Source organism: Lycium ferocissimum, chromosome 2, assembly GCF_029784015.1.
Source record: "Lycium ferocissimum isolate CSIRO_LF1 chromosome 2, AGI_CSIRO_Lferr_CH_V1, whole genome shotgun sequence".
NCBI classification, from domain to species: Eukaryota; Viridiplantae; Streptophyta; class Magnoliopsida; order Solanales; family Solanaceae; genus Lycium; species Lycium ferocissimum.
Window position 1 is genome coordinate 39,883,571 of NC_081343.1, and position 18,491 is coordinate 39,902,061.

Sequence of the window (18,491 nt, forward strand, 5' to 3'; positions counted from 1 at the left end):
TGATTCTAATGATGAATGGATTACTGAAAAAGAAGATCCAAAGGCTTCCTGAAGATCCTTCTTGGCTTGATGAAGAGAACTTGTTTGATGTTGACGTCATTAGAACAGTGTCACTTGCACCATATCAAAGTGAACTTACACGTGAATCTATCATTGATGTTGGCACCGTAAGAGATACAAGTGAATCAGGTCCTTCTAGTAAAAAACAGAAGGCATCACGTAAGTGTATATTATTCTACCATTACTTTTATTAAGTTATATATTTTCAGTTATGTCAAATTAGTAACACTTTTTATTTTGTTCTTCTCCTTTGATCTACAAAACGAACAAACAGTGCAAGTCGAGGATGAGGAAGGACTGGAAGATGTGGATATTGATGATGATCTCGCTTTTGAAAGTGATTGATCTGGTGTACTGAGAGACTTTTTTGGCTTAAAAAGCAACTGGAAATTTGAACTTTGAAGCTAACATGTGAATAATATATTTTTGAAACCGAGGTACATTAAGAACAACTTTTGCTATTGGTAAATATCCCATATATAAACCTCTTACTTGTCTTTGTCTTTTTAACATGACATATGAATCTTGCACTCTTGCAGTGAGAGACATCAAATAGCAACAGTTTCTTTGGCTCCAACCAAATCTAGTTGAAGTCTTGTTCATGAGAGTTCAAGAAGACACTTGAAAAATGATATGGCTTTTGTCTATTTTTACTTTTTTTGGAAGATGACTCTCATTTGAGCTATTATGATGATACATCTGTATCTCTGACTAATTTTTTTGTATGCACCAAATTATCTTTTAATAGTTACTTGGGGATGAAGTTTTATTCTCTCATGTTTTAAAGTATTGCAAAGGTATTGCAGAGTTGCTCTTACAAATGACTATATTTTTTAGCTTATCTTGTCTAGAATCTAGATTATGATGTCACTAAGAACATTATAGTTAATATGTATCTGGTTAGTTTAAAAAGTCATTTTTTTGTGTTGTTACTTGTTAGTGCACTCGAATAATAAGTATAATAATTCTTCCTACAGCTTTTTTGTGATTTGTATGAATATTGAACAAAATTTTAATGTAATTTTCACGTTTTAAACATATTTAATTAATTATAAATTATAAAATTAAGGATCCATGGGGCTTTCGCCCCGTGCCTCGAGGCTTATGCCTTGCCCCGTATAAGGTAAAACGCCTTGCCCAACGCCCCCACCTTTGAAAACATTGATTCTACTCTCAACATGCCATGCATTGTGCAAAAACAAGGGCATAAATGACTGGCATCTTCAAAATAACCTACCTTCATTAGTTCTACTCTCAACATTCTCTCCTAAACCTTAATATATATATATATCTTCATTCTTGTCTCTCCTTCGTCTTCATCGTATCCTAATCATCATCAGCATAAGCAACAGGTGGCTACACATATATATTTGAATTTCATATAAAAAAAACACAATGGAACAGAAAAAAACACTTACCATTTCACCTTTGCTCACTCTCTGATGATTTTTCAACAGATTTTTCTTCTTATTATTATTAGATGTATCACGAAGGATTCTAAAACCACCTTTACGGAGCTCAACGCGGTTGGGACACCAACTGAGGTGTGCCGCCAACTGTTTTTCACTATCATAACACTGACCACAGTGGCAACAGTTTGTGAGTTCCTTGTGTGCTTGTAGGTAGTGTATTTTGAGTTGCTCTAAGTTAGAGTGGTTGACGAGACAAACATGACATTGATAAACATGTTGAATCAACTTCGTGGCCAACGAAGGTGATTTGTTTGCATTCTTCTCCTTTTTGGCACAAACGGTAACTATTTTTCTGTTTTGTTGGGTAGAGAATGATAGATCTATTGTATTGTTAGGGGAAGAGAGGGACATACCAAAAAAAAAAAATTGAGAGAGAGAGAAAGGGAGAAAGGGAACGGTGGTGCAGGGATTGGAAATATAATCGGAGAGAAAAAAGGAGATGGTTTGGAAATGGAAATAGAATAAGAGAGAAAAGGCACTGGTACGAGAATAAGTAAAGAAAAGAGAGAGAGTAAATATCTATATCTATATATTATTAAAAAGAGATAGTTTGCAATAGAATTGTGACAAGTGACAGTATAGGAAAATGCCATGTGTTAGTTTTAGGACAACAATTAGTTATTAGTTAATAAATTAGTTATTGGTTAAATGTTTTTTAATTTGAATTTAAAAATAATTTTGAATTGATTAATTTACGACATTGAATTGATATATCGGCAAACCTATTTTATCGACAGAAAAACTGCTGTAGCATCAACCTTTTTTTCTATTTTCTTTCAAACAATTTGAAATAACTTTTAGATAACATTATCTAATTTATTTTCTAATCTGGAAAAAAACAGAATTTTTACGATTATTTCTACTATGTCATATGGAAATCTACTTACAACACACGTAATTGTCAAAACCTATTGTACCATGAGTCGTCTTTTTTTAATTTGCTTTAAAAAAAAAGGTTAATAAACATGATTAATGAAAACTAACTACTCCTATTATCCAACTACATAATGCACGTCTCCCATTCTCCCATTCCCCCAGCCCCACGTTCTCGGCACACACAACGGACACAAGCACACATAAATAACATAAGAGAATATTTTTTTGTGAATAGGAACGGTAGTATTCCAATTCAGCCAAAAAGAAATAAAACCGAATCAGATTGTGAGTAAATTATGCTAACATCTATGATTGATTTGTTGCAATTCTTGATGTAATTTTTTTTTCTTATGTTTGAGATTCATCCAATGAAACGAAGGCATCAGATTGTGGGTAAATTATGCTAACATTTATGATTGATTTGAATATTTGTCTAAAACCAATTAGCTTTTGAACATATCATAATAGTTGTTTAAATATTTATGTTACAGTTAATTTTGTTGTCGCAAATATTGCTTAAGAAGTGCTCTTTGGTGTTATAAAGTAGTTCGCGCATAATATATAATGTGATTTTTTTCTTTTATTGCTCTTCACGCATCGCGCGGGTACTTATACTAGTCTTGTACTAATACAAAGGCCATGGTATGATTAAGACGCACTAATTATCTTTGTCTTTGTCTTAACTATTTTTTTGATGTACCATTTTGATTTCAGAAATTTTTTAATGCCGTCCAAGTGAAATATTTCTTCAATTGTTTCGGATTAAAGAAAAATGATATTGCCTCCTTTTCAATTTAGGGGAAATAACCCTCAATTTGTACCCTCTTCTTCATAAGCCTGTTGTATATTGTACCCGAGTAATTTGAAAATATAGCTATGCAAATGTAATTTTATATGCTAGATTGTATTTTTTTAATTTACTCCCCATTTTGGAGGATTTATAGTGTTTCCATACTTCCCGTCCAGCGTGACTCGAACCCCGAACCTAATGATCGTGGGTGGAGGTGCTTTACCAACTAAGCAACCCTCACTTGTCGTATGCTAGATTATACTTATCTGTTTGGTTTTGATTTGGCACGGAGTTTAAGAAATACCTCCCCCACCCACCGTCTCTATTTATCTGTCGTGGTTACTCAAAAATAGATGTCTCAAACTATTTGTGAAATTCAAGGCACAATCAGTGTTTTTCCCATTTTACCCTTAGTAGAAATTTATCATTAATGTTGAAGACACATAATAGAGTAAATATTATGGAGACTATATATAAATCAAATAACTCATTCATATTGACATTGAACATAAATATAGTCAATTTTAACCAAAAAAAATCATCTAAAGTGATCCCGACATATTTTGGACAAATAAAGTGTACATTTTCTATCAAATTCAACTTCATACACATCAATAACATTACAAATATTGCATAAATAAACTAATTATATAAACATTAAACCGACATAATAAGAATCACAAAGCAATTCAAGAAACAAAAATCTTAAAAACTAACCCTACTCATTCTTGAGTCTTAACAAATAAATTGTAGATTTTTTGACAAATTCAAATCCATAAACATCAATAACATCACAAATAAACTAATACTAAACCTACTATATAACAATCACAAAGCAATTCAACAAAAAAACCCCTAAAAACTTACCTTTTGAAGTGGCAGCGGCGGGGGTGGGTGACGGCACCGGTGATGGGAGGTGGGTTGGCAGATGGCGGCAAGAAGTGGGGGCAGGAAATCACCGGCCGTTGAGGTGGAGGTTTTGTTTTTGTGAAATGCGTTGAAGACTCGATCCGAGTCTTGATAAAATTAGAAAAAAGGATGAACGAAACCGACTCCGTTGGTCGATTTTTTAAAACATTGACCAGTTTTGACAAAAAAAAAAAAAAAAAAAAAAAAACCGACGTAGTCCGTCAGTTTCTTAAAAAACTAAATCAAAATTATTTTCTTTTATTAATATTTAAAAAATGAATTAGAATTATAAATTATTTTTTATATTTAAAAATAAAAATCAGACAGAGTCCGTCGGTTTTACATTTTTTAATTTTTATTTAATTTTAATAAAATCGACCGACTGTGTCGGTTTTTGTAACAACTCGATATTTTTTCAAGTATTTAGAATTACTTCTTTATTTATAGTTTATCTAATTTTAACGGGTTACATATCAAAGCGGGTATTGATTATATTTATATAATATGTACGTATATGTATATTTAATCTAGGGATTAGTACTGGTATATATATGATCTATCTATAAATTACTAGTGGTTAGTGGATTAGATTTAATGATTGGCTAACTAAATACTCCCTCCGTTTCAATTTATATAAACCCATTTATCCAGCACGACATTTAAGAAAGGGAAGACTTTTGAAACTTGTAACAAAATAAGCGAAAATTTGTGTGGTATAAATCATTCATAAAGTGAATTTGTTTCCAAACTAGGAAAGAAATCATTCATTGGTTAATAAGTGGGCCCAAACCCATCCTTTTATGGCTGACTAGTGGAGTGCCGAAAGGGAGGAAACAAAAAGAACGTGAAGTTGGTGTCTCTATTTCAGTTTGGAAAAAAACAAAAAAAAACAAAAAAAAAAACATTTCGGCACCGGTGGAAACCGACTACTGCTATCTCAATTCCATCCAATTAGGATTGTGTGAGTGTTTTCTTGGAAAGAAAGGGGTTGTCTGGTTTGGTCAGGGAATCAACAAAGTGATTAAAAGAAAACTTTGATCATAGGCTTACAATTTTTGGCTACAGCAAGGGTACGGGTAAAGGAAATTTCGTTAGTCTTTGGTTTGAATATCTTTCTTGTGTGCAAACAACTATGTATGAATTATCTATAAAATATTGAGTTGATTTGTATTTTTTGAGATATGTTTTAATCTTTAACCTCAAGAACGGAGGTAGAATGAGATTTACTCCCAAACTTGAAACTAGATAAATTTGGAATTTGATCCATAAATTGACATCATCATTGAAACTTGATTACAGATGTAGACTCCTTAATCAATTTTGAATTTTCGGATAGTTGACCCGAGGGGCGGGTTTGAATAGACCAAGAGTTAGACTTTGACCCCGAGATATTCTAAATTTATGGGATTTCTTTCCGTAGACTAATTTAGACCCGTTATTTATGTTATTGAATAGATTGAGGCTATTGGGGATCGTTGAAGAGAATTTGGCGTTTCAAGAGAGGTTTGCATTCCAGTTATAAGACAAGTGAGGCTTAAACTCTTAGTTTACTTGCTTTTCATAAAAAGCATATGGTTTGTGTTGTATGTATGCATTTAAACCATTTAGTTCGTGTGAGTGGGCAAGCATGATCTAAATTGGACAATTTTCAAGTTTCTAAAGTAATGACCGTATGAGTCTTTTAGCGTAATTTCGCTTAAATAGATACTATTTATATAAATGTAAAGTTTAGAAGTGGTATTGATTGGATGTATGTTCCACTTATCATGTCTTCAGAAGGGGCACACTTCCACAGGTTCCATTGATGTTCGGTGAGAGATAGATGCTAGAATTTTAAGTGACCCGGGTAAGATGGGGGTAAATAAAGCCCTCTCCGGAAGACGGGGTAAGACATACACAAATACGTACTATGTCCGGTGAGCATAGATTCAGATTCAATGTATTTCATGTATTGCTTGTTTGGGTAAGATGGGGGTAAATAAAGCCACCGGAAGACGGGGTAAGATATAGACAGATACGTACTATGTCCCGTGAGCATAGATTCAGATTCAGTGTATTTCAGGTATTGCTTGTCAGGGTAACATGGGGGTAAATAATGGCCTCTCCGAAAGACGGGGTAAGACATAGACAAATACGTATTGTGTCCCGTGAGCACACATTCAGTTTCAGTGTATTTCATGTACTGCTTGTCCGGGTAATATGGGAGTAAATAATGCCCTCTTCGGAAGACGGGGTAAGACATAGGTAAATACGTATTATGTCCCGTGAGCATAGATTCAGATTTAAAGTATTTCATGTTTTGCTTGTTTATGCTTCATGATTTCAGCTTTAGCTTCAGTGTTTATATATATTTAATATACTTGTACTGTGTAATTGCTTTTATGCATTATCAGGGATTTCAAAGACTTGCCCCAGGGGTAAGCTGAGAGTGTTGATGATCTTGCTGGGTCATTTAGGCTCACGCTTGTTAGTGTTGTATGTGTGCAGGTATGGTTAATGGTGACCAGGTAGCCGATTGTGCCTCCCCGCCCATATACGAATTGAATTTCCTACATTTTGTGCCATGGGATAATTCAAATCAGCCTTCAACAAGCCAAGACCGTGGTCCCAATGAGTTGGCATGCATAGAGGAAGTCTTGAACAAGCATGGGACGCAATTAATGCACCTTGGAGTACAAGGTGCACTACAAGACGCAACTGCCACTGCCCAACAGAAACAAGAAAGGGACAACCCACAAAAGCTGTAGGCAGTTTTGCGCTTTGGGAAAGGGGGGTTGACCTCCTTTCCCCCATGTTTTCCCTATTTGCTTAGGCACACTGTAAAGCCCCTTTCCCCTTGTAAGAACAGCCCCATAGGGAATATATTTGTACATATATAAACGTTGTAAGCCACTAGGGCGGATCCATCTGGTAACATTTGCATCAATCCAAATATTCAAAAGGGCTCTTTGCCTCCAAAACGTGTGTTCTTACTTTCAACCCCTATTTCTTGTGTGTTTGGCTCATATGCTCACTGTTTTGTGCTTGTATTCGTGTGGAGGGCTGAAGCATTGAGTAGTGTATTAGACTATTAAGGCTGCCCCACATCGCCTATCGAAATTAGGCCCGTGACAAGTGGTATCAGAGCGAGGCAACGAGCATGGCTAACAACATCAAAGAAGAGGCTGTTTATGATAAGCACCATAGTGGAGACGAGTCCCCTACCAAAAAGACCACAAAACAGAAGAAACAACGAGATAAGAGCAAAGTTCGAGGTCCACCCGCTATTACATCTGAGGGGGGTTGGCATTTCAGCCCCTCCTTTGGGTGATCTGTGCAAAAGTTCAGTGTCAAACACGCTGGTTGAAAAAGTCATTCACACCGAAACTGGCTTACTAGCTTTGAATCAGCGTTTTGATACCTTGCAAGGCAACTTTGGCACTCTTGAATCAGTAGCCCTTGATGGGTTAGATGAGGTTCAAAAAGACCTCACAGCGGAGAGCAACGAGCACAAGGAGGCGTTGACCAGCCTTGAACTCAAGCTCATGGAGGCGTTGTCCAGCTTGCAAGGGGAGGTTGAGTTCTTGAAAATGCAAGTGGAAGCGGCCAAGCTCACAAGTGGTGTTGGTCCTATTAGTGTTCGAGAAACTCGCATAGAGGTTCCAAACCCAAAGAGTTCAAGGGTGAAAGGAACGCTCAAGATGTGGAAAACTTCATTTGGCAAATGGAAGCTTACTTCGAACATGTCAACATTGTTGACGAATCTGCTCGGATTCGGACAACGACCATGTATTTAGGCGACACAGCCATGTTGTGGTGGCGTAGGAAAAAGGCAGACATCGAGAAAGGGACTTGCTCCATTGACGATTGGAAGCAGTTTAAGAAGGTGTTAAAACGGCAGTTTTACCCCTAAAATGTTGTGCACGAGGCCCGTCGAAAGTTGAGGGAGCTCAAGCAAACATTCTCCATCCGCGAGTACGTGAAGGAGTTCACTAAGCTCACTCTTCAAATCCCAAATCTGACCAGTGAGGATTTGTTGTTTTACTTCTTGGATGGCCTCCAAAACTGGGCCAAAAAAGAGTTACAAAGGCGTCAAGTTGAAGACGTTGATGAAGCCATTGTGGCAGCGGAGTCTTTGAATGATTTTCGCACCGACAATACCAAGGCGAAAGATAACCGAGGGAAGTTTGTTGCTTCCGAGGTTGATTATGGTGATAGGGACAAAAACAGATTTGTTCCTCACAAGGGTCGTGATTTCAAAGGAGACCTAGATCGCAACCGAGGGTCTACTTCTAATTTTCGTAAAAACTACGAAGAAAAGAAGAAGACATTCACTCAAAACGAAGGCGGTTATTTGTGTGGACAAATAGGCCATGGTTATAGAAATTGCCCTTCATTAAGCAAGTTGGGTGCAATGTTTGCTGCCAACAAACAAGCAGACGCAGAAGCCAAGGCTCAAACCGATATGCAAGTAGGTGCAAAGGCCGAGGGTGCGGAGCAAGCAAAGGCCAAGGTGGCAGGCTTATTCAATCACATGACACTTGCTTCCATCTTGGCCAAGCCACTTCAAATCAGGCCAAGAGAGTCACTATTCGTTGAGGCAACATTGAAGGAAAACCAGTCCGCATCATGGTAGACACTGGTGCGACACATAATTTTATTACAGAGGAAAAGGCAAAGGAACTCGGTCTTGCTTATGTTTCCAGTGATTCATTGTTGAAAACAGTCAATTGCCTTCCCACAGATGTGAATGGATTTGCCCCTAAAGTCCATCTCATCTGGAGAGCTTGGCAAGGGTTCACCGATTTCACCATCGCCTCTATGGACGTGTTTGATATTGTGTTGGTACTGAACTTTTGGTATGAGATCAACGCGTTTATTTCGCCGCGTCTCAACCAACTTATTATTCGTGATCAAAGTGGTTCTTACGACGTGCCGCTTATTCGCGTGCATCAAGCGGGCATGCACTTGTCCGCAATGCAGTTGGTGAAAGGCTTCAAGAAAGGGAAACCAACCTTCCTTGCAGCCCTTGTAGCAGTTGCGGATGATAACAGTTGTAAAGAGAAGGAAGTACTGCCTCCATGTGTGCAGCAGGTTCTTTATGAAAACAAGGACATGATGCCCGATGAGCTTCCCAAGCGGCTGCCCCCGCGTAGGGAAGTTGATCATCAAATCGAGCTAATCCTAGGGGAAAAGCCACCTGCCATGTCTCCTTATCGCATGGCGCCACCTGAATTGGAAGAGTTGAGAAAGCACCTCAAGGAGTTGCTTGAATCTTGGCACATTCGCCCATCAAAAGCACCATTCAGAGCCCCTGTTTTGTTCCAAAAGAAGAAGGAAGGGACGCTGCGGTTATGTATTGATTATCATGCTCTCAATAAGGTCACGGTGAAAAATAAGTATCCCATCCCTTTGATTGCAGATTTATTTGATCGTTTGGGACAGGCCAAGGTGTTTACCAAAATAGATTTGAGGAAGGGTTATTACCAAGTCCGCATAGCCGAGGGCGACGAGTCAAAAACAACTTGTGTGACTCGATATGGAGCATTTGAGTGGTTGGTCATGCCGTTCAACTTGACTAACGCACCTGCCACTTTTTGTACTTTGATGAACAAACTTTTCCATCGATATTTGGATCAGTTTGTTGTCATCTATCTTGACGACTTTGTGGTGTATAGCAACTGTTTGGAGGAGCACATGGAACACCTTCGCAAAGTCTTCCAAGTGCTTAGGGAAAACGAGTTGTCCGTTAAGAGGGAGAAGTGCACTTTTGCCTAGCCACAAGTGCAGTTCCTTGGGCATACGATCCGCCAAGGGGAGATTCGAATGGATAGTGACAAGATCGTTGCTATTCGGGATTGGGAGGCTCCAACAAAAATAACCGAACTTCGATCTTTTCTTGGCCTTGCCAACTATTACCGGCGATTCATTCTTGGCTATTCCGCTATTGCTACTCCACTCACTGATTTGTTGAAGAAAAATCGTGATTAGGAGTGGACAGCTTTATGTCAAGAAACATTCGAGGGTCTTAAGGAAGCAATCACAAAGGAGCCTGTTTTGGCTCTCCCCGACTTCACCAAAATGTTTGAGGTTCACACCGACGCATCTGATTTTGCTATTGGTGGTGTCCTTATGAAAGAGGGCCACCCCATAAAGATTTGAAAGCCGAAAGTTGAATGACGCGGAGCGGCGATATACTGTCCAAGAGAAGGAGATGACAGCCGTGGTCCATTGCCTAAGGACATGGTGTCATTACTTGCTAGGGACACATTTTGTTGTCAAGACGGATAATGTGGCGACAAGCTATTTTCAGTCCCAAAAGAAACTATCACCTAAGCAAACTCGATGGCAAGATTTTTTGGCTGAATTTGATTACACCTTGGAGTATAAGCCGGGGAAAACCAACGTAGTTGCCGAAGCGTTAAGTCGCAAGGCAGTGCTAGCAGCCATTGTTAGCACAACCAGCAGTGACGTTATTGATGCCATTAGAGAGGGCATGCAATATGATCCAGTAGCAAAGCAGCTGCTCGTCTTGGCCAGCCAAGGCAAGACCAAGAAATTTTGGGTTGATGACGGTATTCTCTACACCACAGGCAGGCGTGTTTATGTGCCAAAATGGGGCAATCTTAGGCGCACATTGATCAAAGAGGGGCACGACACTGCGTGGGCAGGTCACCCAGGGCAGAAACGCACAATTGCGTTGATGGAGTCGTCCTATTATTAGCCTCGCATGAGAGATGACATTGAGGTATACGTCCGCACATGTCTTGTTTGCCAACAAGACAAGGTAGAGAACAAAGCACCCGGTGGGCTGTTTGAACCATTGCCCGTAGCTGAGAGACCATGGGACAATGTTACTATGGATTTTATAACTTGTCTGCCCAATTTAGAGGGCTTTGGCACAATTATGGTGGTGGTTGATCGATTCTCAAAATATGCAACGTTTAGCCCCACCACAGCTAGTTGCAAAGCCAAGGAGGCAGCAAGGTTGTTCTTGAAGGACGTTGTCAAACATTGGGGTGTGCCGAGGCACATCATTAGTGATCGCGATCCACGATTCACTGGTGCGTTAGCTGTTTAGTTTGTTGGGGTCTGAGTTACATTTCTCGACCAGTTTTCACCCTCAAATCGACGGTCAAACGGAGAGAATTAATGCACAATTGGACTGCTATTTTTAGTGCCAATCGGAAAGGGATTGACCAGTTTCGTTCGACACCGCCGTTTTCAACAATTTGCAACAGAAGAATCGACGGGGAGGAGTCCTTTTGAATTAGCCAGTGGGTAGCAGCCCAACACTTCACAGTCCTTGCCTGTTAGTGCTGAATTGAGGAATCTAGGGGCCTATCACATGGCAAAGGCACGAGGAACAATTCGATATGGCCAGGTCCTATCTCGACAAGGCTGCTCGAAAAATGAAGAAGTTTGCTGATCGGAAGCGTCGTCCAACCAATTATAGAATTAGCAACAAAGTCATGGTCAAGCTCAACCCGAGGAAGTTCAAGTCGTTAAGGAGCGTCAATCAAAGTTTGATTCGGCGTTATGAGGGTCCATTTGAGATCATTGCCAAGGTGGGCAAGATCTCTTATCGGTTGGATATGTCTCATCATTTGAGGATTTATCCCGTCTTCCATGCTAGTCAATTAAAGCCATACTTTGAAGACAAGAAAGACGAGGGACGAGGTCAAGCTAGCCGTGCTAGGATTTTTGTGACACCCGCTGCCCCGGACAAGCAAATAGAGCGCCATCGACCATCAAACGGTTCTGTGCAAAGGTCGAGGCACCCTAGCGCCACCCTTGTCCATCGAGGCGTACCCACCGAGGAGGTATCATGGGAAAAGTACGAGGATTTGTGGCAATTCAAGGAGCAAGTCCACAAATATTTGCAGTTGCGTGGCGCCGCGATCATCGCCAAAACAGTTGAGGGAGAGTGTGCTGCCCCGCCCATATCCGTATTGAATTTCCCACACTTTGTGCCATAGGATAATTCAAATTAGCCTTCAACAAGCCAAGACCGTGGTCCCAATGAGTTGGCATGCATAGAGGAAGTCTTGAACAAGCATGGGACGCAATTAATGCACCTTGGAGTACAAGGTTCACTACAAGACGCAACTGCCACTGCCCAACAGAAACAAGAAAGGGACATCCCACAAAAAGTCCGTAGGCGCTTTTATTTTCGTAGTGGTCCGACCCCTTTCCCCCATGTTTTCCCCATTTGCTTAGGCACATTGTAAAGCCCTTTTCCCCTTGTAAGAGCAGCCCCATAGCGAATATATTTGTATCTATATAAACGTTGCAAGCCACTAGGGCAGATCCATCTTGTAACATTTGCATCAATCCAAATATTCAAAAGGGCACTTTGCCTCCAAAACGTGTGTTCTTACTGTCAGCCCCTATTTCTTGTGTGTTTGGCTCATTTGCTCACTGTTTTGTGCTTGTATTCGTGTGGAGGGCTGAAGCATTGAGTAGTGTATTAGACTATCAAGGCTGCCCCACGTCGCCTATCGAAATTAGGCCCGTGACATGATACTTGATTCATTCCAGCTTCGTTCAGTCCAGTTCAGTCGAGGTAAGCCACCATTAAATCATGGCGGCCTCTTCTTCTTTAGTTGACTTAGTAGTATTTCGAGCTATGTCTCGTACTTTTATATTCAGACTAGTAGTTCCATGACTTAGACATTTTATGAGGTTTATGGGCAAGACTTAGTATTTGTATTTTGCTTCCACACTTTTCTTTATAGTATGAGACTTTGTTTATTATTCATTTTATTTGTTAATTTTCGCATGATTAGCTTAGAGGGTTCGCCTTATGGGTAGAAGCTTAACAGGTGCCCGGTCACGGTCTGAGTGTCAGATTTGAGTCGTGACAGTTTTCTTGTATTAATTTTGGCCGATTTTTAGGCGCAATAACAAAAAAACAATTATAAAACACAAAAACTGACATACTATGTCGGTTTTCCTTCTGTTATTTTTTATCGTGACGCAGTCCGTCAGTTTTTTCTCCTTGGTTTTTAAAGTTTTTTAGTAGTGTTATAAGTGCCCCTATATTGTCCGCATTTTTCATTTGTTGTTTTTTTTAAAACATGTGATAATATACTTCCAAGCATACTAAAATGATTGGATTCCATCATCACGGTACTAAATTATTCTTTTAGAAAAGAAGGCATTGTATATGTAGCTTGAAAATTACATGCATTGACCAAGAATTTATTTTCAAGAGACTTAATAAAACTTCTTAACGTGACTTCTTTTTGTGTAAGAAAATTAAAGAGTCGTGATTTACCAAGTTATCTTGAGGGTAATTGAAATAAACAATAATGAATAATTAAAGAACTCAAAGACAAGTTGTTTTTAAACCTGTCAAGGGGTCGGACCAGGTCGGTCCAATATTAAAGAGAAGTTGTACGATGCTAATGAAAGGTGTAGCTTGGTTGATAGATGTTTTCCAGGGATGCGCAAGATTAAATGTCAAGATATAATTGATTGTTTTAAAGGCAAGAATTGGACATCTGATCAAGATGCGGTAAAGATTGCCATACTATATTTTATAAACACATTTTTATTTTCCTTATTTCCTGAAAACAAAATCTCGACTGGTTTATTTGAGTTAGTTGAATCCGGGAAATATGAAAATTTTCCTTGTGGAAATTTGTTATTTGAGGACACGTTAACTTCATTGAGAAAAACCTTTCAAGGTAAGATTTCAAAGCAATATTCTAGGTTGGAAGGACTTCTATTCGCATTCCAAATATGATTTTACTTATGTTATTCTCGAGCCAAGAATAAGTTTGCTCTGTTGGTTGAGGATAGAGTCAGTGGCGGAGTACATATAATTAGTTCATCCGAACTCCTCAAAAAAACAATGTTTTTATAAGGTTTAAATTATTTTTTATGTATATATAAGTAGATGTTGAACCCCTGTGCCTTCTTCGTATGTTTACTTTTTATATTTTGAACTAAAATCCCAGCTATGCCACCTAGATAGAGTCCCACAAATACTTAGTCGAAATGTCATAAGCAATCCTTCTACTATTGATGACCCAACTATACTGTCAGATGTAGAAGTAAGTGTTAAATTTAATTTATTAAATTTTCTAAAATATTTGCATATTTTCTGCTACGTTGATGCACATTATTGTTCTTAGTTGAAGGTGAAGACTATGCACATTATTTTTCTTAGTTGAAGGTGAAGACTATCCTACAACAGTTGAGAAAACTAGTTTGGATATCCTTGATCCATCGAGGATAATGCCAAGTAGGATGTACAAAAAATTAGACTCTGACCCGTCAAAAAACAATATGGATTGGAGAAATGACATCAAAAGCCTATCCAATGAACAGAAGCAGCTAAAGAAAGATTTTCAACGGGTAGTGACAACTGATTTTTTTTATTTTTTATTTATTTATTTATTTTAGCATAGCAACCAAGAACATAGCATGGCAACTGCAAATATCTCATCAGAAGTCATAACTAGAAACATAGTGTAGCAAACATCTAGCGGAAGAAACATTATTACAAATATTCAGCAGAAACATAAAAGTCACTATAAGAAACATAGCATAACACTCATATCATTACGGTCTTGGCATTTTTCCCGAACCTGTCCTTGCCGTCCTTGTTCCCCTCGGCATTCTTTTTCCCCTTGCAATCCTTCTCGCACTTCTCCTTGTGGGCTTCAAAGTCAGCAAATGTTGAAACTTTTGTCGGGTATGTGTTGCAAAAGTCACATTTGCATGGATGTATTTTGTCCACCACCCCTGCTTTCTTATGGCCTTTCCCTTTGTATCTGAATGATTTGTGTGGTTTCATTCTTTTGCGTTGATTGTTGTGAAAGCCTGAAAGGTAGTGGTTGATTGCTCATATCTTCGACAGATTAGGTTTTTGCTTAAGGTTCGTGACAACTGATTGTTTTAATCTTTTAAAACAATATATTAATAACCGGATAAACTTATGTTTATTTTTTCAATAGATTACAGATGAGTTCCAGTCGTCGAGTGAGTTCGCGAAGGAATCTAGTGCGAAGGTATTAGATGCACTTGAAGTGTTGTACAAGAAAGTTGATGGATCCAACGCTTATAAGGTATTGAGCAATAATTGAGCAATAAAAACAACTCAATATTATTTTGTATGCCTTATTAATATAGTTAAAACATCTGCCTCCTCTGTGCATGGAGTAGCTCTCAAATTAACATAGTAGTCAATTACTTAACTATTCGAAATAAGCACTCTAAGGAAAAAAGTCCTATGGGTGAATGTTCATACAAAAATTGTTTCTTGGTCGCCCAATAACCGTTTTCAAAGGGATTATTTCAAATAATTAAGGAAAAAAACTGAAGCAATAAATTAATTACTTTTCACTTCCCAAGCAAATACAACTCGGAGTAAAAACTTCATAGTAAAACTAAACATAGAATTCTTTTAGTGGAAATCAATAAATAAAGCAAGAAGTTAAAATCCAAGAAAAGATATCAACGTTGTTATAAGTTTGACAGAAGAAGAGGTATAAAGCATAATATTTTTAACTAATACTCTAAAAAATGCAATAAAATTCAAAGTAATAGGAGAAGCCCATTTAGTGGACAGTAGTAGAGTGCATTTTCAGATGTTGGAGACAAGTTTTAGCAAGAAGAGGAAGGATTTCATGGGGGCACAAGTCGAAGAGTTGATAATTTGCAGAGTCGCGTTGCATTGGAACTTCAAATAATACTCGGGTTTCTTGTTTTTTACCCGACTCATTTCTTAACTAGGTTCTTGCCCTGCCTATTAACCCATTAAATTTTTTAAAAAAAATAATGTTTGCCGTGCCGTGCCGTGCCCTATTTAAATTTTCCTTGCCCCACTCCATTAAGAGTCTGTCCTGCCTCGCCCAGTCCTTTCCTGCCATTCCTAAGGACTAAGGAGTGTTTTTTTTTTAAGGGATGAATCAGTTCTTTATGATACCCTGCCAGTCCAGTGTATAATATTTATATATATATATATATGTACACAATGTGAATATCATAGTATACTTCAAGTGCTACTGATTCGGTGTACCATATGCTAGAATAAGTTATTTTTTGATAATTGATATAAAAAAAAAATGTGTACTATAACAGCTATTTTTTTTATTGATATAGATTAAAAAAAAAAAAAAAAGAACAAAAATAAAGGAGCAAAAAAGGTGTTTAGAGTTATATTATGAAAAAAAAAAGAAAAAAATGATTTGCAAAAAATAAAATTAGAAAAGGAGAAAATATAAAATGGAAGGGAAAAAAACAAATATAATTTATAGGTTATTTTGATAATTGATTTAGAGAAAAAGAAAATGAGAAATATAAATATAACATGTATATTATATAAGTTATTTTAAAAAATATGGACAAATTATAATAATAAAAAATAATAATGAAATTAGATTACGAAGAAAAAAATAAAAGGAAAAAAAGTAAATTGAAATTAGAAAAGGAAAAAGACATAAAGAAATGAGAAAAGAAAAGAAAAAGTACAAAAAGATCCAAAAATGAGTATGGAATCAGATCATACTTTAAAAGAATAATATGATTTGGGAAAACATAAATGAATAAAAAGGGATAAAAAAAAAAAGAAAAAAGGCGAGAAAAAAGAAATGGAGAAAGAAAGAAAAGAAGTAGAGAAAAAAAAATTGAAGAGAATAAAGCTGCAATTATCCACAAAAACTACAATGCGTAGAAAAGTAAATGGATAGGCAAGGAAAATTACTTTGATTTTGTAGGTAATTATGTACTTTTCCGTTTATTCAGCTAATCCAAAGGGGCTTTAAGTATTACACTTCAGTACTCTAAGGGGTCGTTTGGTAGATAGTCGAAATTATTCCGGAATTATAATCCCGGGACTAATTTATCCCATCTATTGGGATTATTTTATACCATATTTTAGATGGTATAAAATAATCCTAGCATAAGTGGGATAAGAAGGTATAAGTTGGGATATCCAGTAAAATTTTTGTACCATGTTTGGTACAAGGTATAAATTTATCCCTGGATAAATTTACACCTTCTACCAAACATGGTACAAAAATTAGTGCTGGGATATCCCAGCTTATACTTTTTACCAAACGACCCCTAAGGGGTCGTTTGGTACGCAAGATGAGATAAATAAGGATATCTGATAAGTTGGTATTTTTTCAACTTAGCTCTTCTTTAATCTTAGACTTTTGACTTGTTTGATTGAGAAAATAGTAAATTTAATATCGTTTACTTCCATTTTACAGGTTTATATGATTTAGAAGTGATCAAGAAAGAAACGAAGTAAAAAGAAAAGAAGTCAAATTGAAGAAAATGAGAAAAGTAGCTAAAAATACAAAAACGGCCAGATCTGCAAATCTGAAATTTTGGGGCTATTTTTGTCATATTTGGATGTGGAAAATTGGGAGCTATAAGAGCATGACTTACGGAGACATTATTCTCATCTTTGGCCATTTTCAAGCTTGGAGAGTTAGGGTTTCATCACCAACACTTTGGAAGGGAAGATTAGAACACTTTAATGAGCAAATTCTTAACCCTTTCTTCAATTCCATGTTATGTATTAAATATCTAAGTGTGTAGTAATCCATTCCCCTACTTGAATCTTGTTTATGAAATATTCATTGTCCAAGTTTTGGATTAAAACTCTTGTTATGCTTATGTATTAAAGGATTTTTATTTCTAATTAAGTGGGTTTGTTTCTTCAATTAATCTTGTTCTTTATTGTTTCTTAAGGGATTAGCCAATCCTAGGACTCACCCATTTACTTCGATTTGAGCTCGGAAGAGGAAAATTGAGGTTGGAAAAGATTAATTAACAAGGACTTGAGGCTTTAAACCTCATCTAATAACTTGAGCTAGGAATAGGATAGTTAACTTGAGGTTAAATTGATTGTGTCTAATATCACAGTTTAAGGCTTGGAAAAGCTTAGAGTGAAATTCATTGATTTGGTTGGAAGACTTTCAATGAGATTTTAGAAATTATTATCTTTTAACATAGACGCGCTCTTAGTTATAAATTCGTAAAATACATAGGATCGTTACTTGAGAGTCCCTTGTATTGATGCTTGTGATCATTGATCATTTTGCACCTTTCTAGTTAGTTTTTCTTTTTTAGTTCTTAAATCAAAAATCAAATATTGAAATGCGTTTGGCTTAGCTTAGTTGGTGATAAGTTATTTACTTTCTTAATCGTCTTTATATTGTTCTCTGTGTGATTTGACCCAGACTAATAGTTGGGTAAATTATATTGCATATGACCGTGTAAACTTTTTCTTTGATGAGTAGATTTGGACGTTATCAATATCCATGAGATTATTTTATCCCACCTTTATACAAGATAATAATATCATCATTTTAGTACAAATAATGAGATAAAAGAATTTCCGGACTAATTAATTCTCTTTACAAAATACAGGATAAAATAAC

At 37.1% G+C, this 18,491-nt stretch overlaps 1 protein-coding gene across 2 annotated transcripts in view; it reads left to right on the plus strand.

Moving 5' to 3' along the window:
* LOC132037080 (WPP domain-interacting tail-anchored protein 1-like) overlaps positions 1-18,491 on the plus strand; it is a 55,146-nt gene that overhangs the window by 27,528 nt on the left and 9,127 nt on the right. The window lies entirely within an intron of this gene.